Here is a 24,316-nt window from a genome sequence, read left to right on the forward strand (position 1 = left end):
GCCCATTGGTCTGGAAGCCATATAAAGATGGCCGACACTCTTAACCTGCACACATCTGCACACATCTGCACATGCAAAGACAAACCGGAGAATCTTTGTGAACCGTTTTGTGTGTTTTACAGCACGTCTTTACAGAAAAAACTTTATCACTGCGCTTACCTTATCTTGACATAACCCCTATACACATTCCCCTCCCCCGTGTTACATCAATCAGTTTGTGTGAGAGGCATCGTGGTAATTTGTTAACCTTTATCCAGTGACCTCTGCTGACCTCAGGATCACCCTCAGTCTGGCAGCGTGACAGGACAGGGAGCACTGGACTGGATTTGCTCTGGAAAACAGAACAGAAATGAAACAAATTTTAGTTGAATGTATTTGCTCATCAGCATGCTATATTTCTAATTAGCAACAAAACAGCATATTAATTTTATTTAATTAGATCTAAATATGCAATATTAAATTACTTTTTTAATATTGGCAAATATCACCAAATAAAAGGAAAAAAATAATGCCTCAATCAAAGCACAATTTGACATTCAGAATCAGTTTCTTGATAAAGTAAAATAAAATAAAAAACAATTGTACTCTTATCATCTTTTTTTTAAATTACAAAGCGAAGGCAAAGAAAAGTGCAGTTCATTTCTCTGCTGGATTATTATTCAAGGCACAGCGCTGGCTCACTGCTAACTCTGAGAGCAAATGCTCTATGCCGATGCATATTCATATGTTTAACATACAGACATGCATTCCTAATGATGTAGGAGAGGAGAGAATGCAATAAAGCTCATTAATACATTTTACCATGCCAGTCAGCCCTCGGCACAGAGCGCTGCTGCTGCATGGCATCAAATCGAGCTAATTCAATTCGCTCAATAAAGAACGACTCAAATATGAGATGAAAACAGAGAGAAATGAAACGTAGCTGTCGTAGTCATAGTGTTTGCTCTTTCAGTGGGAAATTTGTAGATTTTTTTTTCCCATTATTGTTCCCTCTGGATGTAGGGTTAGTTTCTCATTTAAAAACTTCTCACTTCATTTACTTTAAAGTTTGAAGATAAAACTTCTGCTGTTTTGTCCATTTCTATGGAACCAGATATTTTTTTCTCCTAAATCACTCAAACAAAATTTATTGTTTAAAATGTTGTTGCGGCGAGGGAAAATTTGAGGCATGTGAATGCCGTAATCCCCACCTCATGATGTGATAATGAAATGTTTTCATCATGCCATTGCTATTTTGTGTTATTTGGTTAAAACACTCATGAATGCTGGAGAGAACACTGAATATATTACATTAATAAGAACCAACTGGACTCTGCTTGTGAAATGATATTTAATATGCCAGTCAACAGTTGTCTGATCATGTCTGAACAGATAAATGCACTCAACTACAATATAAGTCAAAGTATTGCAAAATATAACATATGTATCCCTGCACAGAAGCTATGAGCTGTCTAGAAACACATGGTCTTTGCAATTAATAGACCACAACATGAAGACAGGGCTTTGTTTACTACAATGACTGGCTGTATAAAAGCTTCTTATAAGTCATTTGCATGTATCTATAAAAGCATATTCTGTGTCACAAGATGACAAAATTTGCCAAAACTGTACCAATAAATACGAATTTGACAGTTTAGAAAAACCAGGGGTTGATGTGGACTGTCCTGCTCCTGTCTCACCACCTTATCAGAAATAAGATGAAACACTCAATTCACAGGAGCAGCCAGTACATTTTAGGAGCTCTTCCTAGTGTAGCCTTCTCTAATCTCCACACATGCCCTGTCACTTTTGGTTTCAAGATTTAACATGAAGCAGCTCCTGATGTTGGGGTTAGACAACCAGACGTCTCGTCCGGCCAGAGTGGGCAGACGTCAGTAATGGCCGTGGACTTTGTTTATAAATTATTAATGATTTTCTCCTCTCCCTGTCATTTTGGACAGGCTGTGAAACGAGCCGATGCCTCTCCTGTTTGCGTGGCAGCGTGCTCCTCAAACAGATTGCAATTTATTCCTCTGCAGTTTGTCCGTCAAGGCTAACTCTGACAACATAATCCCGAGCTAATCCGCCATGTTCAGTTTTTCTTGTTGGCTCTCATGCAAAGTGCTCTGCCAAATCCCGCTACCTGTCAGCCTGGCCTTGCGATGGGGAGCCCAGACGAGCTGCCAGCCCTGCTGCAGTGGCTCCCGTGGGTGGGAGAGGGAGAAAGGGAGGTGGGGGAGGCATGGTGCCTGGGTAGACTTAACCCCTGCCTCCCTCCCTGTAATCCACTGTAAACAGCCAGAGCCTTAGAAGGGCTAACTGCACTAATCAAGCCCCAAGCTCGCCTAGTCACTATCATACACAGCACCCTAAGAACTACAGATTTGAGCAGCTACTGCAGTGTGTATGCAGGGTATGAGTGTGTGTGTGGATCAGAGAGGCCCATTGACAGCTCCTAATCCCCAAGGAGGGAAAAAGGTGCCAACATGAGGCAGAGATAGGTGTCCCTTCAATGGCGCGCTAGACACTAGAGGAGTTTTCCATGACTTTTAAAATCAAAAACTGGAGGAGGTGGGTACTATTTCACCACGTGGCTCCAGATATTTCCATATTTTTAAAGTCAGAATACCTCATCAAACCAATAAAATGCACTTCTAACCCCAGGATACCAAATTACAATTATACAAATCTAAGAAAGCAGTAAATTATGGAATAAATGTGCATGTATATATACTCACATGTTTTCCAGAAGCATCAAAGGCTGCATTGAACTCCAACAACTAGGACACAAATTCTGTATTTCCCCAAAAGAAGCCACTCAATATTCTCTCCCAGCCTTTGGAGAGCCACATTTAAATTTCCCTCACACCCTCTTCCCAGTCTCTCTGACAGTGACCCAAAATCCACAGGAAGAACATAAAAGGCCTGACAGTAGTCAAAGGCAAAGGGAGGCAAACTAAGCCAACCTCCCCCCTCCCCCCCTCCTACTCTCACTCCCCCCATCAACAGAAACCTAAAGTTTCAGGAACTTCTGAGTGGACATGACAAAACACAGGCAATAAAACTTTACCCACTTGGGTGTTTCCCCCCCTCTGCCTCTCATTCATTGTTCCCAGTAATGAGCAGATAGATTCAGTGGGGTGTCTGTGGAGGGTGGGGTGGGGTGGGGGCCGCGGGCTGGAGCTGTCAGCAGAGGGAACGAGTCAGAAGCCCACTTTGTCATTGTCCATTAACCTTATCAGTGGATTTCTGGACGAGACAGACACATACACTCATAATTTGTTTCTTGCATGTAACTAAGAAGAAAACTAAAATGACACAAAATGTTATGAATTGATGCCAAATGATCAAAGTCTCTTAATCAATGCATAGCAGCTTAATCTGCTTACACTTGCAAAAAGAAAACTATCTACACGGTCGTCTGAACAAACTGGGGCATCAAGAGCGAGGGGCCCCATGGATGCACTTGAAACTTTGGGGCTCTAACATGGACACACTGGCACTTGTTCCGTTGCAATATTACTGTTGCTTCATCCACTTTCCAGCTCCTGGAGACTGTGGGAAAGCTCCGGACAAATATGTTTGCCACTTTAGCGCTCCAGATAAAAGTGGCCTTCGAGGGCGGAGCTTAGGAGAGTGTTGAGACGACGGTGAGAGGGCCGGCGGAAGTGCGGGGAAAATGCGAACATGACATGGAGCTGATAAGAGTCCTCCAGCAGGTTAACACCAGAGCTTGTAGCTGGGATTGCCCCGAGAAGCCCTCTTAGGAAGGCCTGGCATCTGCATGATAGCAAAAAGCCCCAGGCGCTCACAGGAGCAGATCTGGAGGCTGGTTTGGACCGAAGCGTATACAGCACAGCTCTGAAGATGATCTTAAGTAGAATACACAGCTTTACTGAGAGTTAAACAAATCATAGAATGAGCCTCTAACATCTACTTGTTCTCATTTAAGTGAACTACAGTATGTGATGATATAAAACAACTTTATTTATTTGGCTAGACTACAACCCATCACTTGCTCAAAGATGATGCAGATATGTTTTGTTGGGGGACAGTTATTAGAGGAGTTAAATATACAGAATTAAAGATAAACATGGCAAGCTCCCTCTACAAGTGCAAAATGATGGAATAATAATATTTATTTTGGAAGGTGTTGCACACGTTTGTTGGGAGAGGTGATAAAAAAAACCTGAGTAGTCTACAGACTGAAAAGTTTGAGGCTCAAACCGTACTTAGCCCACGCACCATCCCAGTGTGAACTGGGCAAGCATGGACCGTCAGACACAGCCTCCTAACGCCCACGTTGGCGAAGGGATGAGATGCTGTTTGACCATCTGACAAGCACACAAGGTGGAGTATAGTTGTTGTGTCAGAATAATATTAACAGTGATAGGTTTACATGAGTATTTATGCAGCAACATACTAATTTGCAGAAACAACAGCAAAGGAGAAGCAATCAATTGAATTAATGATACCGTTGTTTGATATTCTTGAATTATATCAAATTTGAAAATTTGCTCTTTAAAATAAAAACACACCTGGCTACTGGAAAATAGGACCACAGTTCTGATAGATACGCGAGCACATGTATTTGTAGAGTCGCCGCAGTGTTGTTCCATATCTACGATCCTGCACCGAGTACACCACAAAACAAATGCCACAAGACCAGAAAGGACAAGAAAAAAGCAATAAAAAGTGAGTGATGGCCATTGATATTTCAGGCTGAAGAAATCCTGCGTCAGGAGACTTTGCTTGGCTTTACATAAACAGGGTAATAAATAGATCGATCACACATAGCAAGGGAGATTCATGTCACATTAAGTGACAGGACATTGAACATAGGCCCAGCTATGTCTCATTACTCAGAGGACACTTCCCTGGGGGAGAGTGTGTGCGTGCGTGCGGATGCGTGTGTGTGTGTGTGCATAACGGCAGGGAGAGCAGTTTGCATGTGGCGAGCCAGGCACAGTACTGAGGCCAGCTGCTGCAGAGACATCACTGCCGCATCTTGAGCGTTCGGGATAGAAAAAGTGCAGCAGCATTGACAGGCCCCTGGCACAGCGTAGTGTGGTCAACATAAATAATAAACATAATATGACAAGATGTCATAATATGACTAATAATTAGCAGTGACCCATTAGAAATGTCAAGCGATGAAAGTAATATTGGTGTGACGTCTGATCTCTTTACCTTACACTTACATTTACTCACTGCTCAGGTCTTGTGACAGTTTTTGAAGCCCACAAAGGATCATTTTGTGCTATCCAGCTGTAAAACTGATACTTATTCAGAGGCTCAGGTGTCTAAGCTGAAGGCCTCACTGTGCATAAATATGAACACTTTGAATCCAGTGAAAAACGGGAACTCGAAAGTTCCACCATTGCCATTAGTCTGTGATGATGTTGACAGATAATTTGAAATTAGTCCAGTTGTCTGCAGGGACATTAGCATTGGGTGAGCCAAAGCAGAGTGCAGAGCCAGCTGCTCCAGACACAAGAATGCCTTGAAGTCAGTGAGAGACAGTGGTATCCATCAACATCAAACCAAACACCCAGGACATTTTGTCAGAGATTTTGACTCCTCAGTTTGAGTATCTAAGCATTTACCAAGATATCATACGATATGATTTGCAGAATATAATGTTTAATTGCTTAAATCTCTGTAATAATACAAGCCTAATACCGATGAGCCAATGAGCTTTTATTTTCTTGTAGAATGGGCGAGATACTATTTTTGATCCATCTCACATTGGATTAAGAGCTCTAGCCACACTTCATTCACAGGTTAAGCAATTTCGGCGGCATGATCAGAATCAGGATTTCTGATATACTTGGGTTTATTCTTCGTTAAACCCAATATTCATTTGCACAGCCGATTGGCTTTCAATTATTTAAACTCTGTCAACAAGGCTTTTCTTGCTGAAGGGGGCCTGGCAAACCCCCGCTTGCACACCATGTGACGAAAATCCAAGCAAGGTTTTCCAAGTGTAGCCCGTGACCTTTATGGTCTTATTGGACCTCCAGTGGTATATTACAGTACTGGGGATTTCCCGTATGTCACCGTCCAGTGCTGAAAGGCAGAGTCCTGCTGCTTTAGACAGCAGTTTGATTTACAGTAAAGTGAAGGGGGGGGGGCGGCTGGTGTCGCTGGTGAGATTCTGCCATAAGCCATCGATGGAAGTGGTCAGAGGCGTGTAAGATAGAGTTTACAGTTCTGAGAAGGGCTCTAGGGCGTAAAAGGTTGTGCACGCAGGTGACATTTCCAGCCCGGTCTCATTTAGTCCTGGTCTGCTGGCCTCTTGTGAATGGCGATGGCAATCCAAGCATCCAAGTGGGCATTAGCAGGTCATCAATCGTGGCCCCTCCTGCCTCATAAATCAAAATCTCCAATGACCTAAGAGGTGCTGCATAGTTGTCTTGCAGGAGATCCTTATCAATGTAGACATGCACAAGATTAGCTTGATGCTCAGGGAGACAGGGTTAAGGACGTTTAATTTTGGGTGTAGTTTGATACGACCCCTATCACACAGCAGCGCTCTTGAGTCACGTGTTTTTATTTTCCACTCCATCTCAATCAAAAAACCTTCGGCATCTACAACCGTCTGTACAAAGCGGGTAATGCGAACGTTTTAAAATAAATGGGGTAACGGCAAGTTTTCAGACAAGTGAAAAATGAAAGTGACCGTACAGCACAATTGATGGAGGGCTTTCACATCCACTTTTAGACCCCCGGTGACTTCTCACTAACAGCTGCTGTAAAACACGAATTCATCAGATAATCCCTCCAAAGCCTAGTGGTCAAGCCGAGGCATTCTGGGTCTCGAGCTCGCTCATAAATGAAATACCACCTGCACCAGTCATTTCAAACCTGCAATGGAGTAAAGTTATATTTAGGTAAGAACATGAAGGACCTTGATCCCTTAACAAAATAAAAGCTTGACAGCTAATCTCTTCAACAGAAGTCAATATTGTTGAAGTCTGAGGATGTACAATGTGAGGGCAGGGCAGGAGGGGGAAGAGGGAGGGGGAAAGAGGGAGGGACACGACAAGCAACTGTCAGTTGTATTTTTCAAAGACCAGACAGTGGGCAATATCAGAAGGATCAGTCCATCTCCCCGCTGCGTGTGCGATGTGACTTTGACAGAGCGCCAATAGTCCTGCCATACCACTTGTCTGTTTGGTATGATGGAAATGACGTTATTTTAAAAACCCCTTTAAATCCACATACAAGCTACAGTGCTTACATCATGCGCTGTTATTTTGGTCTATAAGATTCACATGTGACTTATGGCACAGGAATACCACCTTTTTATTGACCGAGAGTTGTATCAATTCTTCAAGTGCGGAGACACAATGGTTGTTGGTGCGCTCGTATAACAACCGCCGTGGCCTTGAGAACGGGCCAATTGACTCAAGTGAGATGTCCCTCTCTGGAATATTGTAATGCGCAAGTATTACCAGGGGCTCTACAGACATGTTACAAGTGAGCCTCTGGGACACACACTGCATCTCCTCAATTCTCATCCAGAGATTACGGTCAAGTACAGTCAACCCGCTTAGCACTTCATCTTCCCCCGCCCCTGTCCGTACAAAGCGCAGCTCTCTGCTTCAATGCTGGATGCATGTCTGTGAGATTCACACTGTACCACCACCTTTACCTCCTCTTCCTCCTACGGTGAAAAGGAGCAGGGAGGAGGAGGAGGAGGAGGAGGAGGAGGAGGAGAACTGCTAGCACTCCCTCCCTCGGGCTCTGCATTTCCTCAAGAAGTGACCTCCGCCAGACTTTGACCAGATTCCTCTGTACTTTAAACAAGACTCCCATTACAGCTCTTGTGAGTACAGTAACAGGTTTCCATAGTTTGGCCTGGGCAGTTGCATGGCAGATGTGCATATGCCTCCATGTATATGTCTGTAGAGGGGAAGAGCGAGTGTATGTGTGTCAGTGCCCCTGTGTATAAATCACTTGACCTAGACTTACTGTTGACCATGGATTTATGCCAGCGTGAGAGGCTCCCGATGACAATGTATCTGCCTTAGCCATAATGGATGGTACACAGAGCTGCGCTGTCATCTGGCAAATATGTTCTCCGAATGGATCTCAAGTGGGGCGGCGCTCGGCAGAGGGGCGGCAGGCGACGGGAAGAGATGGATGGTACTCAGCCCAGGGTGGAGCCATCAGCCACAGACTCTCCCCCACAGCTTTTTTGGAAACTCAAAATATTGCCCGAATTTACCAGCCGTCAGCACCGCAGTTGGTTAGATGTACGGGCAGACCGATGCCTACTGTGCGCTAAGCTCAGCGGCGGCTTTGTAAAAATAAGAAAGGGAAACTCAATGCTCTGTGTTATTATATGTGAAAATGATGAATGTCTTCACATGTGGTGAGGACAGAAAGATGCAGACAAGGAACCAGTCAGGGAGCCAGGATTTGAGACAGCATTTAAAACATGCGCGTCCAACCCACAGCCGTGCACTTGGTTGGAAGTCGACCACTTATATCATCTGTTGTTACTTTGATAATGTATAGAATAATAGCATTTGCACCGTTTGACAGTGATCAAGAGAAATGAAAGCAGTTTTGTGAGAGATCAAATTGAAACCACATGCTGCTAGAACCCGATACACTGTACGGGTTCCAACTGGTCCGAGGAGACAAATCCATGAGATTCTGCCAGACTATCACAAAGCATAACCTCTTCCAGACAAACTGGAGCTATCAGTGGGGGGTGAAGGGGGCTGTGAACCTTCCACAAACCACCGTGATGAAGTGTCCTATCGCTAGGTTGTCTCCCAAAATCTAGGGCCCCTACTCCACTTATAGTCAGCCTCGAAACACAGGCGAGGCATCTTATCTGTACAGTGTGTGTGTGTATCTATGTGTGTGTTGGTGATGTGTGGAAGTGTTTCTCACATTATTGCATGTCATAATTTTCAAATTTAGATTAGTATTTTCAGTGGAATAATGACAGTCTGAAATGGTTCGATATGAGCAAATCCATCAAGTGCAATTTTAATATGGAAAAGACTGAATGGAAGTTTAGGTGATTTGATGTTAAGCTAAAGGTTTTCATCAACTTTCATACTGCAAATGCCTCTCAGAGCCACTTAGAGTGTGTAATACAGCAAATAACTAATGGTCTCTCAAAACACTGCAGGCAAAATCAGAGAAATAATGTTTTGACAACTGACAATGCTCTAGAAATAAACTCTTAACTAGTCTGAATTATATTTACTGCAACCTCTGATTTGAGGCCACACTCAGAGAGGGGTGTAGCTTTTTTTATGTGATCGTTGACGTCCTTGATATCTTTGACACAATGATCGATCACATCAAGTTATTATTCTCAGCATTAGTTCATTTTCCTCTGTTTTCTTTTAACGCACTTTGTATCACGTTTTTCAGAAAATTATATTGACACAAAATATTGCTGATGATTTGTCACTGGCTTTGAATACATGTCACTATATCTATTTTGGCACGTCTGAACTGTCAGATGTACAATAAGTAATTTTCTGCCATAATTTCCCTTTAAAGGGACAACAAAGAGTTTCGGAAAGCGAAGTGTTTTCACACTACATTTCCCATGAGCCTCTGCACGCATGGTGAAATTCTTGGGCCGGCGCAAGATGGACGAAAGCAAAAGCATTTGCCATGAATGTTTTCATTAATCAAGATGGAGGTTGGAAAACAACGATGCCAACTAGCGATCCGGCAGCGTTATTCCCATGACCCGCCGGGCAGCGTCCGGGAAACCGAGACTAGGAAATGCTGGGCGAGTCGACCACTAAATAATAATATCAAAATAACTATAAAGACAAAACGATATATTTATCGAAAATGGACACATTAACAAGTGTCATTCATCCACATTAATATGAGACTCTTTTATAACCAAAAGCAAACTCCTCGGGGTCTCTTTACATGAAAACAATAACAAAAGGAGTTTGGTGACATCATGAAGTAGCATGAAATCATGAGAGTTGTCAGCTACTCAGTGTCAATCTCTCAGGAGAGTTAGGTGTAATACTCTTCAGGGACAAACAGAGCAGGTGAACGGGCACAAATATTGAATAAAGCAGAGCTGTGCTGACGTTTGCTCAGCTTGTTTCTCCGAACTTATGACTCAGAGGTCTCCTCCTCTCCAAACCAAACAGACACCGTGATTAAATCAGGTAAAAACACTGAATAAAGCAGTTTCATGTTAAAAATCAGTGTTTGGCGAATACAGGACGTCTCCAAGAGACTGTGAGCTGAGCTGCTGCAAATGTTTGCTCAGTCTCTCTGGTTATTCACTGCAACTGATGACTGAAATCCTTCATCCAGTGAAAATATGTAGTTAAAAATGACCAAGATCTGGGGCGTTGTGTGGCGCAGTTGGTAGAGCAGGCGCCCCATATACAGAGGCTATACTGTTTCTCTATACTATACTATCCAATAAAGGCAAAAATGCCCCAAAATAGACCAAGATCTAAAAAAGTGTATCATAACAATGTGGTATTAGATTGAATACAGATTGTGATTGCCTGTGGCAGAAAAACACAACAATGAAGCATAAACAAAGGGGATATGACATCATTGTCAAGCAACCAATTAAAACAGATCATTACCATGATCAAGATAATATCTTAAGATATGAAAATTGATGAACACATTTGGGACAATGTAAGTAGCATGTAACTCAACTAGATGTAGCCTATAATATAGGGCGTATAGTTAGTTTCTCGTTTTTAGACATTTTAAAGTGGAAAAGTTTTGTACACCTTTAAATAAAAAATATGTTAAAATGAGTCACAAGGTTTTTCCATGACTGAATCAAATTGATTTCTGATCATATCAGGACAGAGCAACTTGTTCATCAGTTCAGCTGAGATCAGACTGACAGATGATGGTGTCTGTAGACCCTCATACTGTTCACTATGTCTCAGCTGCTTTAAGTCAGTTTGCAGAACGCCACCGGCCCGGCCGTGTGTGAGGTGAACACACACACTCACAGAAAAGGACCCTCATCATTCTGTCACAATGTATTGCTTGCAAAGTAGGTGAGGATCCCACCACAAAACGCACACAAACACACATACGTCCACACACATGCTCCCCACACACTCTATAATCCTCACATCCACCCTTGTCTTTTACACCCCCCACCCTTGCCGCCGGCGACATCGCTTGTGAAGCACGGACGCTCGTAAATTCCCTGCCTTGATTTTGTTAACCTTTACTGTGACCTGGCACTTCTCTACTTGGCGTTCTAGCACCCACTCAGTCACACATGAGGCCCCCGCTTGCCTCTGCAGAGATGAGCCTTGGCGCTTCTGCAGCTCATCGCTCAGACTTCTGGCTTAGCAGGATGCTGCTAGCCCAGCGGTGCCAACACACCTCAGAATTATGGGCCACATTTGGGCTAAATGATGGACGTTTAAATCAGTCGTTTATGTCTGTCATCATTGCCCTGCATAACACTTTCATTAAGGCTTCTTTCTTGAAGAGTGCGATGGAATAGCAGCTCCTTGGAAAACCAGCAGAAGACCAAGATTCACTCTTTTTCTGAAGTATAAGAAAAATCCAGTCAGTTAAAGTGTCAGCCAAAGTCTTCAACACTTGAGCTATTAATCATTTTCAAACAGAAGGTACTTATTATACTTTTTCCAGTATAGAAATACATATATTAATTTATGGAAATGTAGTTTGAATATGGAAAAATTAGTGTTCCCATGCTCCCATGAGGAAAGTATGGAAACACTTGCCGTGCTCACCATTGATACATGCATAATATGATGTGTCATCATGATGATACCATGGTACAGTAGCTTTCAGTTTGACTTAAGTACAATAAATTAAAGGAAAAAACATAAGGAAAAGTTTTCTACTGCTGCATCCGTCCAAGTGTATCGTATGTATTGCAACATAACAGTTTCGTTGCATGCAACCACTCAAACTGCTGACTCTTTGCATGATAATCTGAACATCTAAAGCTTGTATATAAGCATTTGTCACCCTAATTTATCTCTGCAAGGGTCATTAGACTGAGGGAGAATGTGTGCGTCTGTGCGTCTAATGTACACATCTCTGTGTGTGTTTAGATGTTCTGTCTCTAAAGGTCAGCTAGGTGGCAATTTGTTTGGAGTGATGCTGATGGGTTATGTTGTCTGGTGTAATTTGGCGTCTGCATGTTGAAGGTGACATAGAGTGTAATGTGCAGTGTATACACAGTGCAGCGCAGTCACATAGAAGTGATATGTGTACATGTACGCTGTATAATTTAAACCTTATGATTATGATTTAGCATCTGTAGTAGTTTGACGTAAATTGGAAAGAAGCCCACGGGTCAGATGACTCACATATAACACTTTAACAACTGAGTCCAATTTGGATTCAAGAGGGGGAAAAGAACATCCACACGACAGGAGAAACTGGCTCGTGTGTTTGTACCTGACAATGACAAAAAAAGGAAAAAAGAAAAACCCTGATGATGAAAGTCATGATCATTAATACTGTATGCACTGACAGTGCTATGAATGTCAATGCTGCTGTTTCCTGGCAAAATAGCTGAGGAGAAACTTTTCATCAAGTCTCCCCCATCAAAACAAGTTGAAGTGATGGATCTGACTGTGCCTCTATGACACACAGTCAATGATATGTGTGAAAATCATCCCTGTTATTTCAATGGAAAGAATTAATCTTACTTAATCGCTCTCAGATGATGACAAACGAAAACGAAAGACTAAATCATGTTTGTTTATACCTTTTCAAGGAGTTCTTCTCACACATGAATTTATGCTTTTAGTACACTTAATTCTTGATTATTTATCATTATTTTTGACTGTAATTCCAAATCGCAGTATGAGTAATCAGAAAATTCTCCTTCAGGAGAAACCAGTGTAGATGGGATGAAAACCTAGAGATTTATGACATATTTCTTGTCATTATTTATCCATCAAAGAAATTATAGGCTGAAAAAGATGTACTTTAGTATGATAATGATGCTGAGACTGATACCAGTAATCTTCTCTTGTTATGTGTCTGGTTATTGTGATTTGGATTTGGACCTCTGTGCTACTGAAGCCCACCTGCATGGATAAGAAACAGCAGAGTGTTTCCGCACTGACACAGCCAGACTTATTTTCCAGTGTTAAGCTCTGTAGGAGTCCAATTTAAACACACTAGGGAAGCATCCAGCAGGGCGGCCTCTTTCTGTTGTTGTTGTTGTTGCTGCACAGTCGCAGACTAAAGCAGCCCCTCCACTCTGGGTCAGTGCAGCGAGCGAGGGTGCAGCAGGTACCGATGCCATGGAAAGAGCAAATTTGTTTGTCGTTGACTTCTGTATACAGTCACACATGTTCTTTTTTATCCCACTGATGACTTTAAATAAGGGACCAGATTGAGTCTATATATAAGTCTGCTCTCTGTGAGCTGAAGGATTTACTTTTGGATTGTCAACCTCTCAGCGCCATGGAGACGGGGTCATGACCACCCCACAGCTTCGCCGCGCCAGTCCTTACAATGCAAATCTGCCGGTCAGCTCGGTATGAGAGGCTTCCTTTACCTCCCGACGGCCTGTTTTTTTATGAGGTTCACATGGAGGTGTTGCCCCCCAACCCCCACCCACCCCCACCTTGAGGGGTCGGAGCCCCCGGCCGTGTTGTTGGCCCTTGGGCATGTTTGCTGCAGCGCTAATCCACCAGTGCTGGCTTCCCACTGAGCAACAAGTCTGCGACTTAGTGACTTGGCTGTTTGTAGGGAGGGTTTCAGTCGTCGCCACGGTAATGGGTTCATCCTACCCCCTATCACTCACCCATTTAAGGTCTTTGATTGGCCAGGCTTGCCAAGGAGGAGAGGAGGAGACAGAGCAAGGGATTATGGGATGAGGAATGGCCCAAGAGAGAAGGGGAGACTGAGTTGAGCAACTTCACAGCTGATAGAAAATCCTGCTGAATTTTTCATGAAAATAGAAAAAAACTTTCTTAACTTTTTCTTCGTAGCCCCGAGCTCACTGTCAACTGTGTTGACTTTTTGCCTTGTGTGCGCTTGTCTCATTGTTCCACTCATATCTGCTCATGTGTGCAGTGATCACAGAGACGAGGCTGAAATTAAAATGTCTTTCACATTAGTATCAGAAGTGCAGAAAGCAAAACTGCAGAGGTGAAACTAGTGATTATTTTCATTATTGATTCATTTGCTGATTATTTTCTTGGTCAACAGATTCTATCTATCTATCTATCTATCTATCTATGGCATCTTTCAATTACTCAAGTAACTGATGCTTGCTGACACATACAATAAATAAAAACCTTCAACTTCTAGCTCCTTTGTAAAGTCGAGCTGTGTGTATTAGAGTGTATTAGATTTTGACAGTAAAATGTGTCTTAATCTTCTCATATTCACTTAATTCATGAGGGTTAAATTATCGTTTCATTAACTCTGACACTTTTTCAATAAGTGGAACATGAGACACAAATCTGTCAATGTTATATTGTCTCATGGGCTTGTTTATTCTAAGTAAACACAGCATCAAAAAATGAATTTATTTTGATTTAGGATCCAACAAAGAATATTTGATTGTATTACAAATGTGAATACACCTCAGTTTTTTTGTATGAACAGGGCTTTAAGCTCCTCTAGCTACTGTCTTGGTAGATGAACAATCGCCGTATCAGTGTGTTGTATAAATCTATCAAAATATGGGTAGAAAGGGAGGTGAAGGGATTTTAAAAAAGGGAAACATTAAATCATAGCTTCCATGACAGTCGGAGTCACTTGGTATCTGCGCCACAGCTTTAAATCTGCCAACCAGAATGAAGCACGGCAAGAAAAATATCCCATAGGATCCGTCTGGGTCTTCCTACAGAGACGTTTGCTTTTCTTTCAGAGGGTCTCAAGCTCCTTTACAACTGATAAGACGGCTGCATTCCTGGTCGAGCCACAGGCCGGCACTGAGGCTGACCCCACCTGACAATGTCCAGTCACGAGAGGCTCCAGTGCCCATACACACACACACACACAACACAACACAACGTTTAGACCCCATCTGCAGCTCCACTCATCTCCCCTCCCATCTCCCTCCACCAAACACTCACCCGCAGTGAAGAGAGCAGAGATAAGGAGCAGAGGGCCGGGTGTTCTCTGACTGTACTCCACACGGGGCCTCCGATAACCACATTTTTGGAGGTACCTTTGAGTAATGTCGGACACTTTGTGTGGATTAGTTTTTGTGTGAATATGTAAAGAGCTGTAAAGTGACATCTGAGGTGATTCTCTGTGTTTTGTCTGGAAACTCTGATAAGCAAGCAGAAGTGTTTTGAGATTCTGTCAAAATATGGACAGATCCTCGCGGACTGAGTCAGAGGAAACACTGTATGTTTGACGTCTTGAGTCCTTCACTTCTTCAGACATCTTCAGTTTTTGAGTCGCTGCCATGTTGCCTTCAAACAGCACTGAGAAATACCAAGACCCTGGACAACTCAGACTCTTCACTGATATCTACAGATTATCTTTAAAAACCATTCAGTTGATCAAATCAAGATGATAAATTAGAGTTCTTCAGTGGTAGAAGTTTCATTGCTGCACCTCAGCCATCACTTGCAGTTTGCTCATTACGTGACTATTCTTTTATTTTCCTTTTTTCTTTTAAAGTTTTTATGAGACTGTTTTCTCCATCTTTACTCTAATCTGAAAGTCCAACCACACAGTCGCCAACTGAAAAGGTTTTCATGGACTGGATGTGTTCTGGCACTCGATAAACAATTTTCCCCCAACTATTAATTCATACGCCGAATCAATAAATATTCCCGCTCTTTCTGCTTTTACCTCTTAGAGACGACTCCTTCCATATATCACACTGTGCAGACAGTTGCTGATAAGTCCAGTCTCCCACCGCAACAAACAGCTCACGGCCTGAATCTGTGGATTCCTGATGACAGGTTTTCATCAACCTCAAACTCCCTGTCAAGGCTGCCAAAGTCTAACACACACCAGGTTTCACCAATCGAGAATTTAGAGACGGAGCCAAAACAGTGGCTTAAACTGCTTTTAAAATCTAGTTTATATAGTTTGTGGAGCCGTAACTGTCCTGTGAGTCGTTTGTTTTTATTATGCATGGTTGTAAAGCTTGAAACAAAGTGCCTCATATAGATTATTACTGCAGGTTTAAGTCAAATGTTGATGGTTACACAGTCAAGCTCCATATACTTTGGATCAAACTATAAGAGAATTACAGAAAACTAGTTCTGTGACACAGCTCAGCTCTATTAAAGCCTCTTTTCTTTCACTGTTATTGATATGTGTATGATCAAACAACTTTCTTTTGTTTTTCCTGCTCTTAAAAACTGCTCCATAAAAGTGTTTGATTGCAAGATAGTGAATGGACTGTCAATGCATCATTAGCACAGAAAGAAGAAAGTAAACTCTTTGGTGTGTAATGTTGGTTTTACATCACACACGTCTTATGCTCACAGCATTAATTAGATGGGAATATATTTTCATCTCAGTCGGTACCCATGATGTTAAAGTAGTGAAAACCTGATGTGAATTCATTTATCTGTAGTTTTTTGATGCATGCAGGGGAATGGTTTGAAGCTGTGGGAACTGAAATCCCTCCTTTTTTGGACACAATGTGTATGTGTGTGTGTGTTATCTTTCTTTTTCAATAACGCAAGACAACAAGAGAACTAGAGATGAAAACACGAGCGTATTGTCTTGGGAACAGTAACAATAAAAGAGAAAGAAAGAAAGAAAAAAACCCTGCCATGAGTCCAGTTGGCCATCGCCACAACTTCAGGTTAACAGCGGATAGAAATCAAGTTACTTAGTCCCGTTGTAAACCCCAGATTAACATGGTCTTATTCAGCATGAATTGGTTTATACAAGCTGAGGCGGCAGAGCTAAGAGTGACTTAGAGAGGCTTACACCAGCTCGTTCAGTGTCTGGGATGGGATGGAAAGTCTCCTGTGGGAAGAGAGAGAACAGCAGAGCAGTGTTTAAGCCGGCCATTTCAGGAAGCCATGGGATCAAAGAAATTAAGAGTCTCAATTCCTTCAATTATACAAAATGAAGAACAAGTCATACCTCCCCTGAATAAGCGTTGATGTCAAACATGAAAACCCATAAAGGTGTTTTTAGAAACATTAAGTAAAAATCCTTTTAATTGTTTTAATGTTTCTGTTTACATCAACTGTGAACAGAAAAGACATCAACTCAGTTCAGTGTAGAGTAAAAAAGTAGAGCAGCATGAACCAGGCTGCCCTCTGCCTGACCCATGGTAGTAAATTGTCCTTTTATTTTGAAAATTTTACTACCAGTAGTTCTTACTGAAATGTTGATGATTTTCTGCACCCTCTGTTCACGCAGTTTATGGGGACGAGGAAAAAATAACTATTGGAGCCTTGCAGGGTTTTAAAAATGTGGTTTGTGCAGAGAGAATCTTGGAAAAATACCTTAAGGAGTGTCGATTTCAACAGAGTTGCTAACTTATTCAGGTTTTCCATTTTAAAGGTTTAAAGATTTAGTTTATTCATCCATAAAAACATAGAAATTACATCCTGATCACCAACTAACCATCCTGAAAATAAAACCTAATGCTGAAAGTATTGACTTTTATAAGTGGGAATAACCTTTAAAATTAAAAGCGCTGCAGAGTTTCTCTCTTTCTGCCTTTGCTGGGAAAACTTCTGTTATTTCTGTTAATATCTTCCTGCAGCCAACTGGCAGAGAGCGTCATTAATTCATCCCTTGATAAGCGAGCAGGGACTTTCAGTGTGTACCTGACAGCAGATGGACACGGCTGGTGGTGGTATCGCACTCAGCGATGATGTCATATTTTTCACTGTATCTGGCTTATGGACAGTCATACATTGTGGAAATGTCGGCCATGTCTTGATAAGGTTTTGGAGACTGGGGGGTTGTACAGTATTGTGTCAAACAGACTGTCAGTGACCCCAAGTTACCCCTGGCTGTACAATGAGGGGTAGATAAGCTGCAGAGAGGCCGGCTGGCTCTGAAGTTCATCACTACTGGCAAAAAAAAAAGAAAAAAAGAAAAAGGTTTAGGAATTCATCACAAGAACAAAGGAACAAATCCACAATAAATGTAACGTGTCTCTTTGGGTTTTAAAGCTCATATACAAACTTCACTGACATTGTTTGGTTATTTCTCTCTCCTCATCTTCCTCCCAGTAGATGCAACTACTGTATAATTAATAGCAACAGCTTTCTTATTGTATTCATTGTGTTTTACTTGAAATTTCAGATTATCAGTGCAAAGTACAAACTTTGGTCTAAAAGTATAAAATACTTTCAAAACTGCCAGTGACGGTCTTTAGTTGGAAACAACACACTCCGACTTCCCCCAGAAACGACCCCTGAAAATGTAATGTCAGATTCAATCATCAACAAGTTACCAAACTCCTGCCAGTCAGTCAGTGGGTTTCAGACTGACAGTGCATATAATGTGCAAGCTATTGGAAAAGAAAAGAAAAGAAAGTGTTACATTCAATGCAGTGACTGCAGGCTTGGTTTTGGGCTGGAGTTTTCATTTTGGGTGAAAAAAAGTGGTCTTTTGTGGATGCAGTTCAGTCTCTAGTGGTCTAGCAGACACATCACAGCTGACCTCTGCTCTTCAAATACTTGCAGTTATATTTATAGTCATGTCTTATTAACACCTGGACATCTTTCATGTCTCACCCTGCACGACCCTGCTGACGGCCTGAGAGCCAATCTGTGCAAATCAAAAGCAAAAGTTAATCCACCTAACATAAATTAATAATCACTCTAACTGCGTTTCTTTCTAACAACATGACTCATGTGTCTCGTCCTCACAGTTATATATTGTTATGTTATAATTGCTGAACTAGAGGATGTTAATTTGCCTGTTGATTTGTTTGTTTTTAGGCTCATATGCCTTAGAGATAATGAGACTGTTTCACAATTGAATGTCTGTCTCATAGAACAGACACGGTTCTTCTAATGCATATTTAAGACCTTGAAGATCTTAATAGGCTTTAAAGGCTCAGTAACAGCAGCAATAATAATTTCTTGCAATCTTTGTTGACATTTTAAAAAACTACTGACCCTGATCTTGTGAGGTTTCTTTGTGTCATGGCCGCTCTCTGCTGGTCACACATGGTAACTACACAGAGAGCGAGGAAAACACCGGCTTCACTGTGTGCTACTGCTGTCAAAGATACAACACATGGAAACCTGATGAAACCCCCTCATTTACCTCTGAGGAGAGGTCATGACCTTTGGAGTGGCCCCGGACGGAGAGACCTGGCTGGCCGGCCGAGTCTGCAGGTGCTCCAGTCAGTTTCCTAAATCCGACATCTGGGCCAGGCGGCGGTTTCAGTCCAAGCTGCTCTCTCCACAGCCAAGAGCTGCTTTTTTTTTCTCCTACACGCCTCCTTTGAGGCAAGCGGCCATTTTGTACATGGAGATTTGCCTATTTGCAGCCGAGTCTGCCTCTGCCCGACTTCAAAGTTGTGCGGAGGCGGCTGAGGCCACCAGTGAAGCCTGTGAACATTGCTTCACAACAACTTGTTGAAGGATGGGATTTCTACCTCTGACTCAGCGAGACACAGTCCGGCGCCACTTTCGAAGCTTGTCAGAGCACGGGGCCCTGAGGCAAAGCTTATTGTCCACAAATTGATCCAGCCCCCTTGGTTTTGTTTATTTAAATGAGACTCTTAGACCCTGGGGTGTTTGTTGAGGAAAAGTCAGAAATGCCAAATATCTTTTCTTTTTTTTTTTTCATCTTCTTCCTCTTTCGTCTTTCCTTTCTTCTTTTCTCTCTTAGCCCTTCAGCTTGGTGAGCCAAAAATCCTTGGTAAACATCCCGGCTCGGCAGCTTTGTAGCACTGAGCCGGTCTCCTTCTACGCATCCCCCCCTTTGCACCGGGATCTCTGGTTTCCAGCAGAGTTTCGGTGACCTGCCACTTGTTTTTTTTTAAGAATTTACAGTCAGAGCCGTCCATATTTTTGACATGAGTTTTAAGTATCAAACATTTTTTAAAAATGACCAGCAAATTGTTGCTTCTTGTATTATACCACTGTATTTTTTATTAACTATTTTTAGTTTAATTTGCAAATTTTGCATATTTTAATTTGCTACCTCTGTGTAACTGTTAATAACGGACCTTTATTTATTTATTTTTTTACAGCTACTACAGCTGGAGACTATCAGGGAAAAACCTGTACCATATTGCATGTTGAATCTTGAATCTGTAGACATAGTTTGCGCTCCTGAAAACAGCACTGGCAGTGACTTTATTGTGAAATAGTCTCCAAACAACAATAATTCAACCACCACTCTCTGCTTGACTGTGTTATTCGGCGGCGAGGCTCTAGCCACAGGAACACAGGTGTTTTGGGTCTAAGTTACAAAATTTATTGTTTGTGTATTCATGTCAGTTGCAGAGCCATATGGGTATCATGTGTGCGGGAGGGGGGTAAAAAATAGATTTTGTACCTGTTAGATCATCAGTGTAATCCCAGATTGGCAAAGAGGGGCGTAATGGCATAATATTTATATTTGAAGGTCTCTTTGTCATCATGTCACTGTGCTGCTTATAATAGTGCCTTGATTTATGGTAATTGACAGGACTAACCCTTCTGGTTTACACAAGTAGCGGAGGAAAAGCCTGGAGCAAGTGTGGAAAAAGGCCAGAAACAGTATGTAGGCATAGCTTCTATTATTAGCCTGCTGCAGAATTGTTATACTGTACGTTTCAGCGGTTTATGGGAAAACAAATTGTTGGCCTGAGAAAGTAAAGGAGACTGAGAAACATCATAATATGGAGGGGGGGAAAAATCCCTTTGGTCTGTGTGAGTATTTGTTATTAAAAGGAAAAGCGTTTTAAATCCTGCTTATCCCAGTGAGGTCTGTGAAGTCAAAACACACAAGCAGGAGCGGTTTTTAATTTTTCATAATAGTCAGATTTTTTTTCTTTTTTTTTCGGTTTCCAAAGTATTTCCTTATTCGTTTTGTTTCTGGAATCAGGACACATCTTGGGATGATCCATCAAAGCGAGCTGCAGCCCTGCGAACGTTAGAGAGAGAGAAAGAGAGAGAAAGAGACGGCCGTACAGTCGGTATGCAGACTTCAGCTCCTCAATTCATAGTAGCTACAAGTGAAGTAAATCATTGGCCAGAGAGGCTGAGAGTCTGTGTGGGCGGGGCTCTTCCTAACAGGGAACAGAGAGTTCAGCCATAAATTACACTGGTCAACTTCTTGATGCTTTAATGTATTTTATGCTATGGGAACCGGGCCTTATAGTACGCACTGCAAACTTATCAGGCACAACTCGTGCAGAGCCCTGTGGACTCTCCACTGTCACACTCTGTCACAGGTGCTTTAGTGCTGTTACCACAGAGTGAATTTACACATGGAGGAAGAGTCAGTTCCTCCCTCATTCCAAAATCCAATCCCACCAGAGGTCGTGTCCTCTCGCTTGTTCTCTCTACAATGAAATACACGGGGAGTAAGAAGAATAATAATGAAACCTCACATCCCCTCTGTTATATCAATTCACTTCCCCTCTCTCTATTTATACAAGCAGTGTCAACTAATATCATTAGTGTACAATGTCATTACTGTGAAACTGCAGCAGGAAATGTGTCAGCGGCTCATTTTCCCGCTTCAATAACACACTCATCAACATGAGTCCTCACACCAGTCCCCCTCCCACTGCTGAGGAGACTCGCTGCGTATTAATTGGAAGGTATAAATTACAAGTAATCACTACCAGGTTTTTCACTGCCTAGACAATAGGCATTTACTCATCCGTCTTCCTGTTTAAACTATCTGCTGGAGAATCGCAAAGCCCTGCTGCTTATTTTCCAACGATTAGCTGTACATCAGCATTACCACCTCAAATCCAGCAGTTTCACATCCAGCATTAAATAGGATGAATATTGATCTGCTAAAGAGGATTTATTTATTTCATGCTCTATCCAAAGATCAACTGCTACCAGCTTTGGACGGATCTGCGAAGGTCTTACCGAATAAAGCTACTGCATACATGACTTTGGACTTGACATTTTAGGCCTGGAAGAAGACCAAACAGTAAATTCACTGCAATAATCCCAGATAAATGGGATGATCACTACGAAAGCTTAGATAGTTAAGTGGCCTACACTTAAGTCCAGAAACGATAAAAACACGACTCGAAGGAGATCCTCCATGTCGGGGGCGTGGTCTGTGCCGTCCTGAGTAAGGAAGACGCCCACCTGAGGGCGGCCATCTCTCCTGCTTGTAAGAGGCAGAGTCATCTTACAAGACAGGGTCATGGAAAATGGCATCTGTAAAAATAACCTACAAATGGTTCGAGGCACCTGAACACAATCTGAATTCTTTTTTTTTCTGGGGACGTAGGAAGAGTTTTCCTCACACGGTTCATTTTGTTTTGTTCGACACAGATTCTATAGGTTGTGTTGTTGTGTATAGGCCGACATGAACAGTTATTGGTTACTGTGTCTATCGATCTGTTATCTACAGGAGTTTGTTTATTTCTTCATCAAAAGGCAGTTTCAAATCTCAGAGTTTCTTTCAAACAGTGAGTCACTGCTCCAGAGCTGCTTGAAGGAATTTTTCATTCGGTTTGAATGTTTTTCCACTGAGCTTTCCATCACAGGAGAATATCTGGAGGACAAGACTCGACATTTTTGGAGCATAAAAATTGTAAATTTTAAACATTTTTTGTGGAAAATACTCGAGCGATCATCAGTTTAAACACTGATAGTACTGGAATAGGTATAAACATACTCAAGTCTCATTCGAACACATGATTTAACCCCTCGCACGCTGAAGTGAATGTAGCCCGTGGCGGTCTGGGGTCTGGGTATTTCGGTGCTGGTTAGCAGCAGGGCTCAGAGAGCTGTCAGAGGAAGGGCTGCCATGCCGGCTCGGGAGACTGGGCTCCGAAGGGCGGAGCTGCGACAGGGCGACAGGCAGAGAGACAGAGAGACAGACAGACAGACAAGATAGACAGACAGATAGACAGACAGAAAAGTGGCCATCTGGATAGACAGGCCGCAGGGTCACATGGTGGAGTCACAGGCAGGATGGTGCTCAGCTGCTCCGTGGCTTTCAGCCTCAAAGTCTTATGAGACTGCACTGAGACGACAGGGGACGGGACTTGATTGAGTCCTGAGGAGAATTATTCAGTCCGTACAGTGTTTGTTTGATTTCAGCTTGTTTGAGCAAATTGGCTTTTTCTTCTTTAGGTAATTTTGGTTTTAGTTGTCAGCATAAACACTTTCTACTGATTTATAGTAAAGTGTTGACTGTTGGGATCAGTTTATTTACATGTTTCTCCTTTTACATCCTATTTTCATTTCAAATCACAGTATTGCATTAATTATTTGTTGCACATAGCTTGATCTATTTTTTTCTAGAAATCCAGCACATTATATTTCATAATTATTTCATTATAAAAGACATGCATGTCTTCTTTCTCATACTTTCCTTGCTACTATAGCACAAACTAGTTCCATTTGTTAGTAATTTTATTCTCAAATAGTCAGGTTTGTATTTCGTACCCAATCAATTTAAGTAATATTCAGCGAGTGTGAAACACAATATCTTTTAAATCCAGAGCTCTCTCTGAGATTGTGGGCAGCATGTAGCAGCAGATATGTTGAAAGACGAAGCAACCTGGGTGACCAGTAGATGGCGTCTGACACCTGCTTTAGATGTGTGAACTCTCCCACCATCACACTGTCATTTCCCTGCAAATCTCCACCTTACTGTTGGAAACCTAATAACAAACAAATTCCTACAAAATACAGATATATGAAGCGCTGTTGTCTAGGTAAGCTGACATGAGCCTATTATATCCATACAAAATAAAATAAAATAACGTTAATAAAACTAAAAACATAGGTAAGGAACGAAAGCACCTCCTGTTTCGCAAAATCCTCCACATATTAGTGCAGTTTGGTTTTCAGTTATTCATCCTGATTTTATTTTATGGATGAATTGCTTATTTACAGGATTTTAATCTCTTCAATAAACCTTTGATTTTCTTTAAAAGCTTCAGTGATTTTAGCCTATAATTTAATAATCTATTTGTCTAGAGCCAAATAAATAGTAATCTTTAGCTGAAAATTCCTCACAGGTGAAATAACTGCACTTACAGCTAACATAAAAAAAAAAAAACACGTCAAAGGTTCGAAATGCCTCCAGTGTGTCGGTCTGGCATGTCTGTCTTGAGCCCATCAAATTAAAGCAGGTATTACTATGAGAAGAGCGAGAGAAAAAAAAAAAAGGCTCTAATTGAGATGTATTTGATTGCAGCTTTGAAAACGGCCCCATCTCCACCCTCCTGAACATATGGGTCTGCGCGAGCTGT

General features: G+C 42.0%; 1 long non-coding RNA gene across 1 annotated transcript; it reads right to left on the reverse strand.

The window, feature by feature from the left end:
- Positions 1–246: 246 nt before the first annotated feature.
- LOC146979321 (uncharacterized) lies at positions 247–16,922 on the reverse strand. The gene is made up of 3 exons (XR_015036795.1): positions 16,882–16,922; positions 15,784–15,927; positions 247–331 (listed from the first exon to the last, which is right to left on the reverse strand). It is a non-coding gene; the product is annotated as an uncharacterized LOC146979321 (long non-coding RNA).
- Between the last annotated feature and the right edge of the window lie 7,394 nt (positions 16,923–24,316).

Source organism: Trachurus japonicus, chromosome 10, assembly GCF_045865225.1.
Source record: "Trachurus japonicus isolate A0001 chromosome 10, Traja_1.0".
Classification (NCBI taxonomy): domain Eukaryota; kingdom Metazoa; phylum Chordata; class Actinopteri; order Carangiformes; family Carangidae; genus Trachurus; species Trachurus japonicus.